Source organism: Megascapheus bottae, chromosome X, assembly GCF_031878675.1.
Source record: "Megascapheus bottae isolate mThoBot1 chromosome X, mThoBot2.hap1, whole genome shotgun sequence".
In the NCBI taxonomy this organism is placed as follows: Eukaryota; Metazoa; Chordata; class Mammalia; order Rodentia; family Geomyidae; genus Megascapheus; species Megascapheus bottae.
The window spans coordinates 88,673,573-88,692,437 of NC_143547.1; the positions used below are offsets into that span (position 1 = coordinate 88,673,573).

General features: G+C 39.5%; 1 pseudogene; it reads right to left on the reverse strand.

The window, feature by feature from the left end:
• Nucleotides 1–9,567: 9,567 nt before the first annotated feature.
• LOC150041519 (proteasome subunit beta type-5-like) lies at nt 9,568–10,542 on the reverse strand (annotated as a pseudogene).
• Between the last annotated feature and the right edge of the window lie 8,323 nt (nt 10,543–18,865).

An 18,865-nucleotide genomic window follows, 5' to 3' on the forward strand; every position in this document is an offset into this window, starting at 1 on the left:
TGTTCATTTTATCTATTGCAGGGTCTCCCATTTTCTATTTTTGTTTTTAGTTTTTCCATTGTTACTGGGTTCAGTTCTGGCCCTTGAAAATGATAGATTTAGTCAATCTCAGCATAGACATAACCCTCTTCCAGTCCATTAAAAGTGTATTCTTGGCAGGAGTGTAGCCCAGTGGTAGAGTGCTTACCTAGCATGCATAAAGCCCTGAGCTAAGTTCCTTGGTACCACATATACAGAAAAAGCCAGAAGTGAAACTGTGGCTCAAGTAGCACAGTATTAGCCTTGAGCTAAAGTGTCCAAGGACAGTGCCCAGGCCCTGAGTTCAAGCCCCAGGACTGGCAAAAAAGTATATTGTTTTCCTGATAAACTTTACATCATTTTCATATAAAATTACACATTTTTTATGGGTCATGGGGCTTGGACTCTGTGCATGGGTGCTGTCCCTAAGCCACCAACCTACTCCAGGGCCTGGTACTATCCCTGAGCTCTTCAGCTCAGGGCTACCACCCTACCCTTGAGCCAAACCCCACTTCCTATTTTCTAGAGGTTAATTAGAGATAAGAGTCTCAGGTCCTTTTGTGCCCAGGCTGGCTTTGAACCTTGATCCTCAGATCTCAGCCTCCTGAGTATCTAGCATTAGAGGTGTGAGCCACTGCATCCATCACACTTTTTTAATGGTTTAAGATATATATATATATATATATATATAGAGAGAGAGAGAGAGAGAGAGAGAGAGGGAGAGAGAGAGAGAGAGAGAGAGAGAGAGAGAGAGAGAGAGAGAGAGAGAGAGAGAGAGAGAGAGAGAGAGAGGCACAGTCCCTGAACTCTTCAGTTCGAGGCTATCACTCTATAGCTTTGAGCCACAGTGCCACTTCTGGTTTTCTGGTGGCTAATTTGAGAGAAGTCTCACAGACTTTCGTGTCTGGGTTGGCTTTGAACTATGATCCTCAGATCTCAGCCTCCTGAGTACCTAGGATTACAGGTATGAGCCACTGGTGAGATTTGAGATTTTTATATAGTTTAATATAAACCCATCAGACAAATATCCAGTAAAGATTTTTCTAATATTCTGCATGTTGTATCTTTACACTGCTGACAAGAATCACATGTTTTCTCTCATTGTGGATACTGGGGGAAAAACAAGACCATAAAGTAAAAAGATGACTACTATGACAGTGGAAAGGAGAGAATCTGAAGGGAATAATAGAAAGAATAATAGAGATGAGAATATGATCAGTGCTCATTACTTGCATGCATGGAACTATCACAATAAAACCCTTCACTTTGTATAATTAAAATATGCTAATAAAAATTGGTATGCCTTGTACCTCAGAATGTAACTTTCTTCATAAATTAAGTTTTTTTTTCACGGAGATAATCAAGTTAAAAATTAAGTAATTATGATTAGCTTTCATCCATTAAGACTAATGTCCTAATCAAAAGGGGAAAACTGGACACGAAGATACAGGAAGAAGAGGGCTATGTGCACATATTGATGCCTCTACAAGCCAAAAAACACAAAGGATTGGCCAGAGATATCAGATATCAGAAGCTGGAAGAGGCAAGTAAGGATTGTCTTCTAGAACTCTCACACAATATGACCCTGTTGACATCTTGCCATAGTCTTCCAACTTTTTAACTCACCAAGTTTATGAAACTTAACTAAGGTAACTAGAGCACAGTAAACCCACCATGTGTACTGTGAATAACCCCCTATGGTAAGTATTGTTAGAGAGAGAGAGAGAGAAAGAGAGAGAGAGAGAGAGAGAGAGAGAGAGAGAGAGAGAGAGAGAGAGAGAGAGAGAGAGAGAGAGAGAGGCAGACAGAGAGACAGAGACAGAGACGGAGTCAGACAGAGGCAGAGAGAGACAGACACAAAGAGAGGAGTTTGTCGAAAGAGTAAATGTATAACAGACATGTCTGCTTCAGAAAGAGATTATAGGAATTCACTTACATGATTATATAGAAGGACATGAAAGTCCCTCCCACATTTTGCTATCAGCAAGGTTGAGGCCTGAGAAAGCTGGTGGTGTGATCCAGTCTGTCTAAAGATCTGGGGACCAGGAAAAATGATGGCTGAGAAGATGAATTTCTCAGCCATCAAGGAGAAGGAAAATTCTTTCTTCCTCTAACTTGTTCTATTCAGCTCTCAATAGAATGGGTGATACTGCCCAAACTGATGGACATCTTTAGTCAGTATTCTGATTAAAAAGCTTTCCATACATATAGATGCAAACAGAAATATTTTACCAGCGAGTTTTGTATCTATTAGCTCAAATTGACACATAAAATAAACTATTACACCTTCTGCTGAATGTGTAAGATCATTTCTTTGCCTTGTTATCTGTGCTTATTGTGAGACTTGAGGTATGCTTGTGGCATATATTTTGGCTTGGGAGCACATAGGGCAGATGTGATGGCCAACAGTGTTCCTCTAGGCATAGTTATAGTTTTTGAGGATTTTCTGAGTCCCCTGTTGTATTTGCAAAGGTATACTTTTGTTCTCTCATCTGCTTTCAAGCTGATGCATCTGGGTTATGCTAACATAAGGTCCTTTGTCCTTTACATTATTGCTGTTGATGGTACAGCTGTCACTGTAATCTCACAGAACAGTGATAGGATCCAGAATAGATCTTTTTGCCAAGCATCAAGGCCAAAGAATTCATACTCATTAACTACCCTTTCCTCTATCCTGGCACTGATGCAGTTAGTACAATTGTCAATATTCATGCACTGTTAATCTATACTGAGTAATACCCAGACCAGACTTCATGACAGATGCTGGGAAGTTTTCATAAATAGGGATCTTTGCTCTTAATCCTCTTCATGGTATTTACCCCAGAGCTGTGTTTGTAATACTGCTGAAAGTTAGATGGCTAAAATGTGTTGTGAAGACTACTTTAAGGTCAAGGAAAAGAAACTGGATATGTAGCTATGATGAAAGAAATTGTCTATGAAAATTGGTATAACAATGAGAGGGACATTACTCGTGGGTCCTTGAGGAAAAAGGAAAATACTGTGGGATTTGGCATCATCAGACTTAAGTCTGAATTTTGCATGACTTAGACATATGACAATAATTTCCTGATCCTTGGATTTTAGACATGTCTGGGCACCAGATATATAATCCTAGCTACTAAAGGAGGAGGCTAAAAAAAGCCAGTCGTGGGGCTGTGAAACTCTTATCTCCAATTACCTACCAAAAGCTGGAAATGGAGATATGGCTCCAGTGGTAGAATGTTAGCATGTTAGCCATAAGCAGAAAAACCTCAGGGATAAGCACTCAGGTTCTGAGCTTAAGCCCCAAGAATGGTGGGCATGCATAGGCCCCCTGCCACATCATTCTTTTTTTTCTTATATTTTTATTGTAATTAATAGAAGGATTGCATTATATTCACCAGATAGAAGGTGCATTACTTCACAAACATTGATACCCTTTCTCATGTCTTGGTCCCTATTTCCCTTCCCCCACCCCAGCCTCTCATCTTGTTTTCCTCCCTTCCCTATCCGACTTCAAATAACCAAATACGTATATATACAATATATCAGATAACCAGGAAAAATACTGTAACAATATGAGATAACCAAGTGACAGCAAAAGAGATGAGAGATAACATAGTACATTAAGGACAACAATCACTCATTATATGGCTTTTGTTTCGATATCCTGGAAGTCCTATCATTTAGCGTCATTCCACACAGCCTTATGTATCTATGTTTTGTTCTATTGTAAATCTCTGCTAGGAGAGCCCAAGGTTTCTACTGATTATGACAAATGAGGGAAACCATTGAGCCTATGTTCCTTTGAGTCTGACTTACTTCACTTACTATGATTTTTATAAGTCTTTCCATTTCCTTACAAAACCCTGAAAAAGGAAATTAAAGCAAAACTGAGGAAATGGAAAAACCTCCCATGCTCCTGGATTGGAAGAATTAACATCGTGAAAATGGCAATCTTGTCAAGGGCTATGTACAAATTCAAAGCAATACCCATCAATATGCCAATGTCATTCCACGGTACATTCCTCAGTATAATAAAGGGTGTATATGACAAACCCACAGCTAGCATTATACTTAGTGGGGAAAAGCTAAAGCCATTTCCTCTAAAATCAGGAATGAGACAAGGATGCCCACACTCTCCACTCCTCTTTAACATAGTATTAAAATTCCTAGCCAGAGCAATAAGGCAAGAAGCAAGCATAACGGGGATTCAAATAGGGGGAAAGGAAGTGAAACATTTCCTCTTTGCAGATGACCTGATTCTGTATTTAAAGAACTGTTTAGACTCCACTCCCAAGCTGCTTGAGCTGATTCAAAACTTTGGCAAGGTAGCAGGGTATAAAATTAACCCTCAAAAATCAAGTGCCTTCCTATATGCCAACAATGAGAGGAATGAGGCAGCAATCAGGAAAGCAACTCTTTTTGCAATAGCCTCAAAGAAAATAAAGCACTTAGGAATTAACTAAGAATGTAAAGGATCTTTTTTTTAATTTAATTTATTTATTTATTTTGCCAGTCCTGGGTTTGAGCTTAGAGCCTGAGCACTGTCCTTGGACTTTCTCAAGGCTAGAGCTCTTTCACTTGAGCCTCAGCACCACTTCCGGCTTTTTTTTTTTTGTGGTACCGAGGAATCGATCCCGGGTCTTCATGCATGCTAGGCAAGCATTTTAACCACTAGGCCAAACTCCCGGCCCCATAAAGGATCTTTTTGATGAAAACTTTAAAACCCTGAGAAAGGAAATTAAAGCAGAACTGAGGAAATGGAAAAACATCCTATGCTCCTGGATTGGAAGAAGTAACATCGTGAAAATGGTAATCTTGTCAAGAGCTATGTACAAATTCAATGCAATATCCATCAATATGCCAATGTCATTCTTTAAAGAAGTAGAAGAGGCAATCCAAAATTTCATATGGAATAATAAAAGACCCCGTATAGCAAAAACAATTCTTAGCCGATAGAACAGCACAGGAGGCATTTCAATACCAAACTTTAGACTTTATTACAGAGTTATAGTGACCAAAACAGCTTGGTACTGGCACAAGAACAGGCCCGAAGACCAATGGAATAGAACTGAGGGCCCAGATATTAAACCATAGACATATGGCCACCTAATCTTTGATACGGGAGCCAAAAAAAAAATAGAATGGAAGAAAGACAGCCTCTTCAACAAGTGGTGCTGGCAGAACTGGTTAAGCACTTGCAGAAAACTAAAGTTGGATCCTTCTTTGTCACTCTGCACTGGGATTAACTCCAAATGGATCAAAGAACTCGAGGTAAAATCAGATACATTGAAAACTTTACAAGAAGGAATAGGAGACAGACTAGGCCTCCTTGGCACAGGTCGAAACTGTCTTAATAAGGACCAAGAGTCACAACAAATCAGAGAAAGGCAGGATAAGCAGGACTGCATTAAACTGCAGAGCTTCTGTATGACACAGGACATAGCTAGCAAATTAACTAGAAAGCCTACAGAGTAGGGGAAGATCTTCACTAACCACACAACAGACAAAGGCCTCATACCTAAAATATATCAACAGCTCAAAAATTTGAATCACTCCAAAACTAATCTCCAAAGAACAACCATCCCATTAAAAGATGGGCCAAAGACTTAAAAAGAGTCCTCTTTGAAGAAGAAATAAAAATGGCCTATATACACATGAAGAAATGCTCAACATCTCTGCCCGTAAAAGAAATGCAAATGAAAACAACTCTAAGATTCCACCTCACTCCAGTTAGAATGTCCAGGATCAAGAAATCTAGTAACAACAGATGCTGGAGGGGATGTGGCCAGGAGGGATCACTACTACACTGTTGGTGGGAGTGCAAACTCGTTCAACCACTATGGAAAGCAGTACGGCAGTTCCTCAAAAAAACTAAACATAGAGCTCCCCTATGACCCAGCAATTCCACTACTTGGCATTTACTCACTTGTCCAGAAACAAGGACATACTAAATCCACTAGCACAACGATGTTCATTGCAGCACTATTTACCATAGCAAAGATATGGAACCAACCCAGATGCCCCTCAGTTGATGAGTGGATCAACAAGATGTGGTATTTATACACAATGGAATTCTATGCTGCTGTCAGAAAGAACGACATTGCCCGGCCACATCATTTTAAAGGTAAAAGAGAATAACCGACATAATAAACCTAAACATATTCACCAGTAAGTTCTAAAATAATATGTTACAAATACATTTATAGCCCCCTGTAGCTTTCCTCAAGAACATTTCTATCCCTGTCTGACCCTTATTGCTCTTTCCAGTCCCACTACACACACTTGAAGCAATTAAAAATGAAAACTTGGAAAGATCCAGACATGGAGAAAATAAAATGGCTTCTGAAATGACAAAGGGTTAGTTTTTAGTACAGATTCATATTGCAGGGCTAATTAATCGTCTGGCAAAAGAATAGCAAAAGGGTCTTTTTAAAGGGAAGACATGGATGATATTTAACTTTTAAAATATAATCAGCCAGGAAAATAGTATATATCTAGAAGGCTGCATGGTCTTTGGAAGAAGACATGATTATTTATTCCTGTAATGATAGCTCATTGCAGTGGGTGCTGGTTCATTTTATATGTTAATTTGGCTGGCTCATTTTGCCTAAATATTTGGCCAAGCATTATGCTGGATCGTTTTGGTTAAGATTTACATTTTAATTAGTGGACTTTCCATGAGTGTGCATTATACATATGTTTGAAGGCCTAAGAGAACAAAGACTTGCCTCCTCCTAGCAAGAAGGAATTTTTCCTTTAAGTTGTCTTTGAATTAGTTATGTGACACAAACCCTTCTCACCATCTCCAGACTATTGGTTGGCTTGAAGTACTCACTAAAAAGATGATGGGAAAATGTAGAATTATCAAGAGTAGTAAAAGTGACTTATGCACATATGAACTGCACTTCTAATTCTCACGGCAGTCCAAGAAATATCCCATTGGGGAAAGGCTCATCTACATTGCTGATCCTTCTCTTGCTAGGTGGCACAGTAGGACGACACTTTTAGTTTCCTCTTGAAGTGAAATGTTGCCAGATGACTTTCTCTAGCAGATAAAGTATGAAAGGAGTTTCTAGATGGAATTAATATTGGCTTTCAATTCTCCAGGGCTCAGTTCCTCTACTTTGCTAACTGGGAAGCACCAGGTGATAATGGAATTGTGGTGCTGAACGTTGTGCCTAGACAGTTGCCCAGATATGCAGTGCACTATGGGGGAAAGAAACGCAGGCTTTTGTAACTCGCTGAGATTATAAAATCATTTGGTATTGCAGCATAACCTGTCCTACCTTGATTTATATGCTTTACAATGTGGAAGTAAAGTGGCACTTAATTTAATACTTGATACTGACTTTGAGGATACAGTACAAAAAAATGAGGATAAAGTTAATGTTACTGATTTTTAACCACTTGCCTGAATTTATAATCCCCCAAATTAATGTTCTTGCCTTCAAAGTAGTCACTTTGGGATTATATAATAATTTAAATGATATTAAAAACAGTTATGGAATTCCTTTTACAACCAAATCTCAAAATTGATTAATTTAATCATTTGCTATATGCCAGCACTGGAGATACAGAGATGAAAAGACATGTTCAGACTCTCTTCAGGAGTTCACAGTGTGGTAGCAGGAATATGCAAGTGATCTAACATGCTTCTGTGTCTGTTAGGGCCATAGGTGAAGATAGGGGCCAGGAAAGGCTTCATAGAGAAGAAAAGATTAGGGGAAGACTAGATAAGCAGATGGGTGGAAATGGCTGCTATTTCAGGTAAAGGGACCAGCAGGAGCAAAAAGCGTGAAGAATTGATGACATGTGGTGCAGTTGAATAAGAGCATCTGCATCTAGAAAATGAGGCTAAAGGAGGAGGGTGGCATGTATGTCAGAAGATCTGCCATGGCACACTGAGTGGTCTTTATTTTGTAAGAGAGGGAGAGCTAATGAAAGACCATAAGCAGAGGAGCCACACAATATTATTATGGAGGGGCAGCAGCAGGAAAATACAATTCAGGTTATGACAGGAATACTAGTTTTATATAATTTCACAACCCCCTGAGAATTGTGAATTCTTGTCCCTTATTGATGGATGAGTGAGGTTCATGCAGTGTAGAGTTGGATGAGCATCAAATATTGTGCAGAAAAGAGACAGAATTTAGTATATAAGAGGTCAGACAAAAATCAAATGGAGGGAAGGTGTTGAGAAACTCAAGAAGAAGATGTTGAGTGGAGAACGTAGTGATGTTTTTGTTTGCTGTGCTCTTCAAGTCATTTATTTATTTATTTAGTTACTTAGTTATTTAGTTATGTATGTTGGTCAGTTGTGGGGCTTGAACTCTGGGCCTGGGCCCTGTTCCTGAGTTCTTCAGCTCAATGCTGTTGTTCTACCACTTTGAGACACAGCACCACGTCCTGTTTTTTGGTGGTTAATTGGAGAGAAGATTCTCATGAACTTTCATGCCCAGGCTGGCTTTGATCCATGATCCTCAGATCTCAGCCTCCTGAGTAGTTGGAATTACATGTGTGAGGCACTGGTGCCTGGCTCAAGTTCTCTTTTCTGCATAGAATCATCAGTGAACTCTGCATTGCTTAACTGTGATTTTTGAAGGAGATTCACTATACAAAGATGTAGCACTATTCATATCCCCCTGGTTTTCCCTTGTTACTTGTTTTGGCCCAAGAAACAGCTAAAGACTGGAAAAGCAGTTAAGGCTTTCCCATTTATCTCCTGTTTTGCTGCCTTTCCCATGAGAACCTGATTGAACTACTTTTGCTTAGTGAGAAATATGTGGTCCAGTCATCCTGGATACCTCAACTGATACTTAACTGCTAGGTATGTGAAGTGAATATAAGCTTGAGACCATTAACAGCGCAGATATAGATGGGCCCAACCCAGAGCTGAATTGCTTATCTTACCTATCATTGCTGGGCACTGGTGGGTCACATATGTAATATATCAGCTATACAGGAGGCTGAGATTTGAGGATCAAGTTTTGAAGCCAGCCTGGGCAGGAAAGTCTGTGACACAATTTTAATAAACTATCAAAAAGTCAGAAGTGGAGTTGTGGCTCAAGGGTTGAGCACTAGCCTTGAACGAAAAGGTCAGAGACAGTGCTCAAGCTCTGAGTTCAAGCCCCACGATGGACCAAAAAATGACATATCCAAACAGGTTCTATTTCTGTTCCTATTAGGACACTGGAGAATGGGAAGCAGCCACATGAGCTATTGGCTCTAAGTTCAGTTCTAAGTTCACAGGTATTGAAACACAGGTCATCTGTGTGCTGCCAAGACATATGATCATATAAAATGATGCTAGTCGAAATGAATTCCAAGATATGGAAACAAGAGGGTTTTTTTGCCGTGTTTTTTTCCTGAGTACTGGATGCTGTAATGGTAACATCCAGGAAAGTAAACAAACAGCGGCCTCTGTAGCAGCTCAAATGTAACGAGTGACACACAGCGCTCAAGGTTTCAGGAGCTTTATAAAAAGGTACAGATACAACTGTGTACTGCTCTATTGTAGGGGTGTTGAAATATTACCAATGACAGTCAGCAGAAGCAATCCATCATTCAGGGGATACATTTACTATATTTTTCATGTAAATCCAGTACATTGTCACTGGAGACTTGGATCCACCCATCTTCGCACACGTGGTAGAGGTTGACAGAGCCTCCAGAATAGGCGTCTCTGTAGGTGACTTGGTAGATGGCTTGGCGGGCCAGATCATAGGCTGCTGCCACTTCCAAGTCATAGGAGTAGCCTGGATCCATGATCCTGTAGACATACATGGAGCCAGAACCCACAGAAAAGATGGATCCAGAGATCCGGTTCCCTTCACTGTCCACATGGCAGAGGCCCGGGCCGCTCTTGTCCCAGCCTCAGATCATCTTTCCTTTGTACTGGTAAACCATGCTGGCAAGATGCTTGGATGCCACTGCTACCCAGATGCGTTCCTTATTCCGAAGCTCATAGATTCGGCACTGCTGAGCCAACAGCCACTCTCAGAAGCTACAATCTGCTGCACCTCCAGCCATGGTGCCCAGAAGGTAGGGGGTGATCTCCATAACTTTCTTCACCGTCTGGGAAGCAATATAGGCTTCTGCTGTGGGCCGGGAGTCAGCTGCAACGCGATTACTCCATGCCGAAACTTGAAGGCTGGCATGGTGGTTCCGTGAAGCATTTCTTTTTTTTTTTTTTTTTTTTTTTGCCAGTCCTGGGCTTGAACTCAGGGCCTGAGCACTGTCCTTGGACTTTCTCAAGGCTAGAGCTCTACCACTTGAGCCTCAGCACCACTTCTGGCTTTTTTCTATGTATGTGGTACCAAGGAATCGAACCCGGGTCTTCATGCATGCTAGGCAAGCACTTTAACCACTAGGCCAAACTCCCAGCCCTCCGTGAAGCATTTCGATTCGCGGCTCCTCCTGGACCCTCCAGCCGGGCACTCCCCGGACCCAGGTCCACACCAGATCTGCACGACCTCCAAGTCCAATAAACCCTTGCCAGTTCACTGGCAGGGGCCTCTCCAAAATGCCAGCCAGCGCCATGTGGAATCTGGCATGTTTTAAATGTATTATGTAAAGTTATTTATTTTTTCTTTCATTTTTCCTCCTTTGGTTTAGCCCATTGTCACTGTTTTTTTTTTTTTTGCCAGTCCTGGGCTTGAGCTCAGGGCCTGAGCACTGTCCTTGGACTTTCTCACGGCTAGAGCTCTACCACTTGAGTCTCAGCACCACTTCCAGCTTTTTTCTATGTATGTGATACTGAGGAATCAAACCCTGGTCTTCATGCATGCTAGGCAAGCACTTTAACCACTAGGCCAAACCCCCGGCCCTACTGTTTTTTACTTTGGTACCTTATGTCTTGTACATAAGTTTATCTGATTTGGGGAAGTGAAGGGAAATAACAAAAGGTGACACAATGGAAAAAGAGCGAACCAATTCAACAGTGATATTCACAATACACTCTGCTGGAAATGAACTTTCTAACTTGAGGTGGAGGGAGAACCAGGGGTAGGGAAAGTAGGAGAAAACAAGGGGGGGTGTTGTAACACTATTCAATATGAAATGTACTCACTACTTACTTATGTAACTGTCACCCATTTGTACATCACCTTTAAAAAACAAAATAGTATTTAAAGAAAGATTTGTAGGGCTGCCTGTGTGGTTCCAGGGCTGGGCTTTCAAAATTCTTTTCTACAGAATTGAAAAGATGATGATGCCTATGTTTGTTTAGCATAGATTAGGATGGTGTCTTTCAAATGCCTCAAATACCACCTGAGAATTTTTACTTTCGTGTTTCTTTCACCCATACTTTTCTGAGAAATATGAATCTATATTTCTCATGGCTTCTGTTCTAACTTTACTTTTTATCCCATTTTTTATATTGTGTTTAAGCATTGTATTAATTTCAAATTATTTGGAAAGTAAGCATGAACCTTAAATTAATTGCCATAGAAAGACTGAGATCAAGGAGAAACCTTGATAGAGTTAGGGCAAGATATTAGCTGGCTACTCCAAATACCCACATGTGTATGCATATATATGTATGTATACATGTAAATGTATTAGTATACATCTATACATATATATACATACCTATAGCATTGGACAAAAAATGTAATTATACAATTGATATTCATATATTCTCTACTAAAGCCCAACAATTGTTAATCTTGTCATATTGCTTTTCTAAACAAATAACTTTTATTTCTGCTGAAACTGGCCTTATGTATTTATGTTTTGCTCTATTGTAAATCTCTGCTAGGAGAGCCCAAGATTTCTACTGATTATGACAAATGAAGGAAACCATTGAGCCGCCTATGTTTCTTTCAGTCTGGCTTACTTCACTTAATATGATTTTTTCTAAGTCTTTCCATTTCCTTACAAATGGGGCGATGTCATTCTTTCTGACTGCAGCATAGAATTTGATTGTGTATAAATACCACATCTTGTTGATCCACTTATCAACTGAGAGGCATCTGGGTTGGTTCCATACCCTTGCTATAGTGCTGCAATGAACATTGTTGTGCTAGTGGATGTAGTATGTCCTTGTTTCTGGACGATTGGATAAATGCCAAGTAGTGGGACTCCCTTGTCAAAGATTAGGAGGTCATAGGTCTATGGGTTAATATCTGGGTCCTCAGGTCTAGTCCATTGGTCTTCAGCCCTATTCTTGGGACATTGGGATATTGATGGGTATTGCGTTTGTAGATAGCCCTTGACACAATTGCCATTTTCACGATGTTAATTCTTCCAATCCAGGAGCATGGGAGGTTTTTCCATTTCTTCAGTTCTGCTGTAATTTCCTTTTTCAGGGTTTTAAAGTTTTTATCAAAAAGGTCCTTTACAGACTTAGTTAATTCCTAGATGCTTTTTTTTTGAGGCTATTGCAAAAGGATTTGCTTTCCTGATTGTTGCATCATTCTTCCCATTCTTGGCGTATAGGAAGGCAGTTGATTTTTGAGGGTTAATTTTTTTCATATATTTTATTGTAATTAATAGAAGGGTTACATTATATTCACCAGATAGAAGGTGCATTAACTCACATACATTGATACCCTTTCTCATGTGTTGGTCCCCATTTCTCTCCCCCATAACCCCCACCCATCATCTTGTTTTCCCCCCTATCCAATTTCAAATAACCAAATACAAATATATCCAATATATCAGATAACAAACTGAGATACTGTAACAATATGATATAACCAAGGGACAGCAAAAGAGATGAGAGATAAGATAGTACATTAAGGACAGCAATCACGCATTATATGGCTTTAGTTTCTATATCCTATCGGTTCTTTCATTTAGCGTCATACTATATGGCTTTATGTATCTAGGTTTTGCTCTGTTGTAAATCTCTGCTAGGAGAGCTCAAGGTTTCTACTGATTATGACAAATGAGGGAAACCATTGAGCCTATGTTCCTTTGAGTCTGGCTTACTTCACTTAATTTGATTTTTTTCTAAGTCTTTCCGTTTCCTAACAAATGGGGCGATGTCATTCTTTCTGACAGCAGCATAGAATTCCATTGTGTACAAATACCACATCTTGTTGATCCACTCATCAACTGAGGGACATCTGGGTTGGTTCCTTATGTTTGCTATGGTAAATAGTGCTGCAATGAACATCATTGTGGTAGTGAATTTAGTATGTCCTTGTTTCTGGACAATTGGGTAAATGCCAAGTGGTGGAATTGCTGGATCATAGGGGATCTCTATGTTTAGTCTTTTGAGGAACTGCCATACTGCTTTCCATAGTGTTTGAATGCGTTTTCACTCCCACAAACAGTGTGGTAGTGATCCCTCCTGGCCACATCCCCCCCCCAGCATCTGTTGTTATTAGTTTTCTAACTGGAGTGAGGTGGAATCTCAGAGTTGTTTTGATTTGCATTTCTTTTATGACCAGAGATGTTGAGCATTTCTTCATGTTTCTATTTGCCATTTTCATTTTTTCCTCAGAGAAGATTCTCTTTAAGTCTTTGGCCCATCTTTTAATGGGATGGTTGTTTCTTTGGAGATTAGTTCTGGAGTGATTCAATTTTTTGAGCTGTTGATATATTTTAGACATAGGCCTTTGTCCATCGTATGGTTGAAGATTTTCTCCCATTCCATAGGCTTCCTAATTAATTTACTAGCTATGTCCTTTGCCATACTAAAGCTCTGCAGTTTAATGCAGTCCCACTTATCCAGCCTTTCTCTGATTTGTTGTGACTCTTGGTCCTTATTAAGAAAGTTTCGACCTGTGCCAAGAAGGCCTAGTGTATGTCCTATTCCTTCTTGTAAAGTTTTCAATGTATATGATTTTAAATCGAGGTCTTTGATCCATTTGGAGTTAATTCCGGTGCAGGGTGACAAAGAAGGATCCAACTTTAGTTTTCTGCAGGTGCTTAACCAGTTCTGCCAGTACCACTTGTTGAAGAGGCTGTCTTTCTTCCATTCCATTTTTTTTTTGGTTCCCGTATCAAAGATTAGGTGGCCATAGGTCTGCGGTTTAATACCTGAGTCCTTAGTTCTATTCCATTGGTCGTCAGAGCTGTTCTTGTGCCAGTACCAAGCTGTTTTGAGAATTATAGCTCTGTAATCATCTAAAGTTTGGTATTGAAATTCCTCCTTCACTGTTCTTTCTGCTAACAATTGTTTTTGCTCTATGGGGTCTTTTATTATTCCATATGGAATTTTGGATTGCTTCTTCTATTTCTTTAAAGAATGCCATTGGGATATTGATGGGTATTGTGTTGAATTTGTAGATAGCCCTTGGCAAGATTGTCATTTTCACAATGTTGATTCTTCCAATCCAGGAGCATGGGAGGTTTTTCCATTTCCTTAGTTCTGCTTTAATTTCCTTTCTCAGGGTTTTAAAGTTTTCATCAAAAAGGTCCTTTACATTCTTAGTTAAGTTAATTCCTAGGTACTTTACTTTCTTTGAGGCTATTGCAAAAGACGTTGCTTTCCTGATTATTGCCTCGTTCCTCTCACTGTTGGCATAGAGGAAGGCAGTTGATTTTTGAGGGTTAATTTTATACCCTGCTACCCTTCCAAAGTTTTGAATCAGCTCAAGGAACTTGGGAATGGAGTCTATAGGATTCTTTAAATACAGAATTATGTCATCTGCAAAGAGGGAAAGTTTTACTTCCTCTTTCCCTATTTGGATCCCCTTTATGCTTGCTTCTTGCCTTATTGCTCTCGCTAGGAATTCTAATACTATTTTAAAGAGAGCGTGGGCATCCTTGTCTCGTTCCTGATTCTAGAGGGAATGGCTTTAGCTTTTTGCCATTAAGTATAATACTAGCTGTGGGTTTGTGATACACAGCCTTTAATATACTGAGGAATATTCCATGGATTCCTAGTTTCTCCAGACCTTTTAACATGAAGGGGTGTAGGATCTTGTCAAATGCCTTTTCTGCATCTATTGAGACAATCATGTGATTTTTGTCCTTGCTCCTGTTGATGTGTTGAATTATATTAATTGATTTGAGTATATTGAACCAGCTTTGCCTCACTGTGATGAATCCTGTTTGGTCATAGTGTATAATTTTTTTTGATGAGTTGCTGAAGACTCTTGGCCAATATTTTGTTGAGAAGTTTTGCATCAATATTCATCAAAGAAATGGGCCTATAGATCTCTTTCTTTGATGAGATCTCTTTCTGGGATGAGGGTTATAGTGGCTTCATAGAATGAGTTTGGTAAAGAGCCTTCATTTTCAATTTCATTGAAGAGCTTGAGGAGTATTGGTGTGAGCTCTGCTTTGAAGACCTTATAGAGTTCACCTGTGAATTCTCATAGTGACGACCTTCTTTATGGTTACGGACTGCCAACTTGTCCTTGTGTCTTCACACGCAGGAAAAACAGAGAGGTCTGAGGTTTCTTTGATAAAGGCACTAGTCTGATTCCTGCAACCTTCAACCTTGTAACATAATTATATCCCAAATGCTTTATCTTTTAATATCAGCACATTGGAAGATAAGATTCCACTACATGAATTTTGTGGAGACATATATATTCGGTGCATAACACATGCCTTTGCTATACTAATATTCAGGATGCTTCTCTGGGATCAGCTTTTCTCTTGAAAATTTGACCCAGTACTTTTCACCCAAGCTTTTAATCAAGTAAATACTTTAAGGGAATGTTTTCAAATTGTTCGTAGCATTTTTGGTTGCTTTTGGCAGGCGGGTTCATCCAAATAGCATAACCTGTCATTAAAGGAAATGGAAGTTCACAGAAGCTTTGGATCCTAAGCAAAAGAGGCCCTACAGGACTATGCTAATGGAAAAAATTGTGCACCCCAGTAAACCAATGCAAGGGAGCTATTTAAGGTAAGAGGCTTTTGCAGACTCCCCATTTAATACATTTATGCTGCTCTCTAAACCATGATGCTGGCCCTCCTCATTATAATGGCTTTAAAATACAGTACAGTAAGGTTTCAGTCCTTTGAATTTATAAATTATACCACTGATAGATATAAAGCCACAATTCTTTGAGCAGTGCCTGCTTTTAGGGTCATAGTGTCCTTTGGAAATCTCATAGATACACATACATTGCAAACTGAGCACATAATATTAGTGAGTTCATAAAACCTCTTAAGCCCACCAATAGTTACCAAGTTAAGTAAGTTGTTCTTAGAAAGTACCTAGGTCAGCCGGGCACGGTGGCTCATGCCTGTAATCCTAGCTACTCAGGAGGCTGAGGATTGCGTTTCAAAGCCAGTCTGGGAACTAAAAAGTCCATGAGACTTTTATCTCCATTTAACCACCAGAATACCAGAAGTGGCACTGTGGCTCAAAGGGCAGGGCGGTAGCCTTGAGCTGAAGAACTCTGGGATAATGCCTAGGTTCAGAGTTCAAGTCCTATGGCTGACAAAAAAATAAGACAAAGTATCTAGGCTACTAAATTCTGGAAACCAGTACCCATACAGAAAGGGAACTGAGAGAACTGAGTTGATGGGTTTTATCCACCTGTTAGGTCCTTGGTGGTGCTGTAACCCAGGGAATGAGAACATCTATATTCAGTTACAGAATGAACAATGTCGATTTCATTCTGCTGCATCTGTACTTGATAAATGCAAAGCAACTCGTGGAGTAGCTTAAAATAACTACTTCCTGTTGAATTTTCTTTATAGGATGTGGAAGATGAGAAGAATAGAGTGTGAAATTGATTGAGCTTGTTCATATGAGCAGTTTCTGAAGTTCTAAGTTAGTTGGAAGTTAATTCTTCAGTGAGAAATCTCCCTCTGCCTACTGCTTAGCCTTTGAACAAAAGGATTATTAGAAATTTCAGAGATGTTATCATTACAATGATGTTTCCCCTTTCAAACGTTATCCACTCTGCATCTTGGATTCCAATGATTATTTGGGGGCTCCAGATACAATGTGAATGTTCCTCCTTCTAATCTCGAAGGTATTCAGAAGAGTCAAGGTTTTGATTAATGGGAATTCAGGTGACATCTTTACTAGGGACTTCTGGTGAGGATCCAAGCAATGATTTATATATTCTCTTTCTTCTCTTTACTTCCATCCCTTCCTCCCTTCCTTCTTCCCTACCTTTTTTCTACCTGCTCCCTCATTCCTCCTCTTCCTTTCCAACCTTCTTCTTTCCACCTCAATTTCCATCAATTTAGATGTGGCTCAATTGATACAGCACTTGAGAAAAAGAAAAAAAAGCTAAGGAATAGCACCCAGGCCCTGAGTTTAAGCCCCAGGATTGACACATAAGTTAGATGGTTGCTGCTGTATGTATTCATCTCTGGGTTATCTATTCTCTTCCATTGGTCTTCACATGCGTTTTAGTTTCAGTGCCATGCTGTTTTTGTGACTATGGCTCTGAAGCATAATTTAAAATCCAGCATTACAATAATTCCATCATTGCTTTCTTTGTTGAAGATTACTTGGGTATTCAGTCTTGGGCTTCCCTATGAATTAGGGTTAGATTTCCCCCCTCTTTTATATTTGTAAAATATATTTTTGTTGTTATTATAGAGAGAACATATAGAGGGATTACAGTTGCATGAATCAGGTAATGAGTACCACTTTTTGAACTATATATCTCTTCCGTTGCTCTCTCTAAGTTTTTCCCTCCTCTCCCCATCCACAAGATGTACAGTTCATTTTCCACGTAGTGGAAATAGTCTAGTGAGTATAGCCCAGTGAGAAGCAAGCTTGCGTTTGTTCACCCTTTGTACCACCTTTTCTGTTCCTCCTTACCCTTCCAAAGGCAAAGTAACACACAAGGCAAAGGGAAAAGATGACAACAGCAACAAAAAAAATCTCTTGTTTAGGAATAGATTTTCTATTTTCATGAAGAAAAACATTGAGATTTTGAAGGCATTGAATCTGTAGATTGCTTTTGGTAGTATAGCCATTTTCATGATATCAATTCTCACTTTTGCTTAATAATATTACTTTTATGTAATATTTTCATTTACCTAAATCCTACCATTTAGGGTTTTACATAAAATATGCTCATTTCATAAACAGATAGACTGCTGAATAAAGATAAGACACATATGGTTAGTAGAAACTGCCATTTACTTAGCCCTCACCATGTGCCATAAACTAAGCTACTTCTTTGTATATCATCTCATTTAATCCTCAAAACTGACAACCATTCTTGTTATTCCCATTTTACAGGGGCAGAAACTTGGTTCAAGACAAGGAAGTGGTGGTAGAATTGAAATGTGTACATTCATAACCATTCTGACTTATATTATCCCAGGCAGAATTACTAAGAAAAGCAGCCCAAATGTTGAGCAATCAGGATCAAAGGACCTGAATGCTATTTCTGGTTCATCTATTGAGTGACCAGAGCCTAGTCACTTCGCTTTTTCCTTTTTTTTTTTTTTTTGGTCCATTGTGGGACTTAAACTCTGGGCCTGGGTGCTTGAACTCTTCAGCTCAAAGCTACTGCCCTACCCCTTGAGCCAGAGCACCACTTCTGGTTTTCTAGTGGTTAATTGGAGATAAGAGTCTCACAGACTTTAATGCCTGGGACTGGCTTTGAACCATGATTCTTAGATCTCAGCCTCCTGAGTAGCTAGGATTACAGGCATGAGCCACCGCGCCTGGCCTCATTGCTTAATTTCTTCTTGCCACACTTGAAATAGCTCTCAGATTTTTAGCACAAAATTAAAGTTATTTAGACTGATATTAAAAGTCCTTTCAATTCCACTTTGGTCATTCTTGAAAATGAAATCCACTTGAAAAATTTCTTCTCTACTAATGTTTTGGGAACAAATTGCGTATAATCTGATTCAGCCCTAACAAAACTATGTCTTAGCAATGATTAGGCATATTTATTACTCATTAGCATATACAAAGTGTCCACTATGTTTCAAGTACTTGCTTAGATACTTGGACCGTAACAGCAAATAGGAT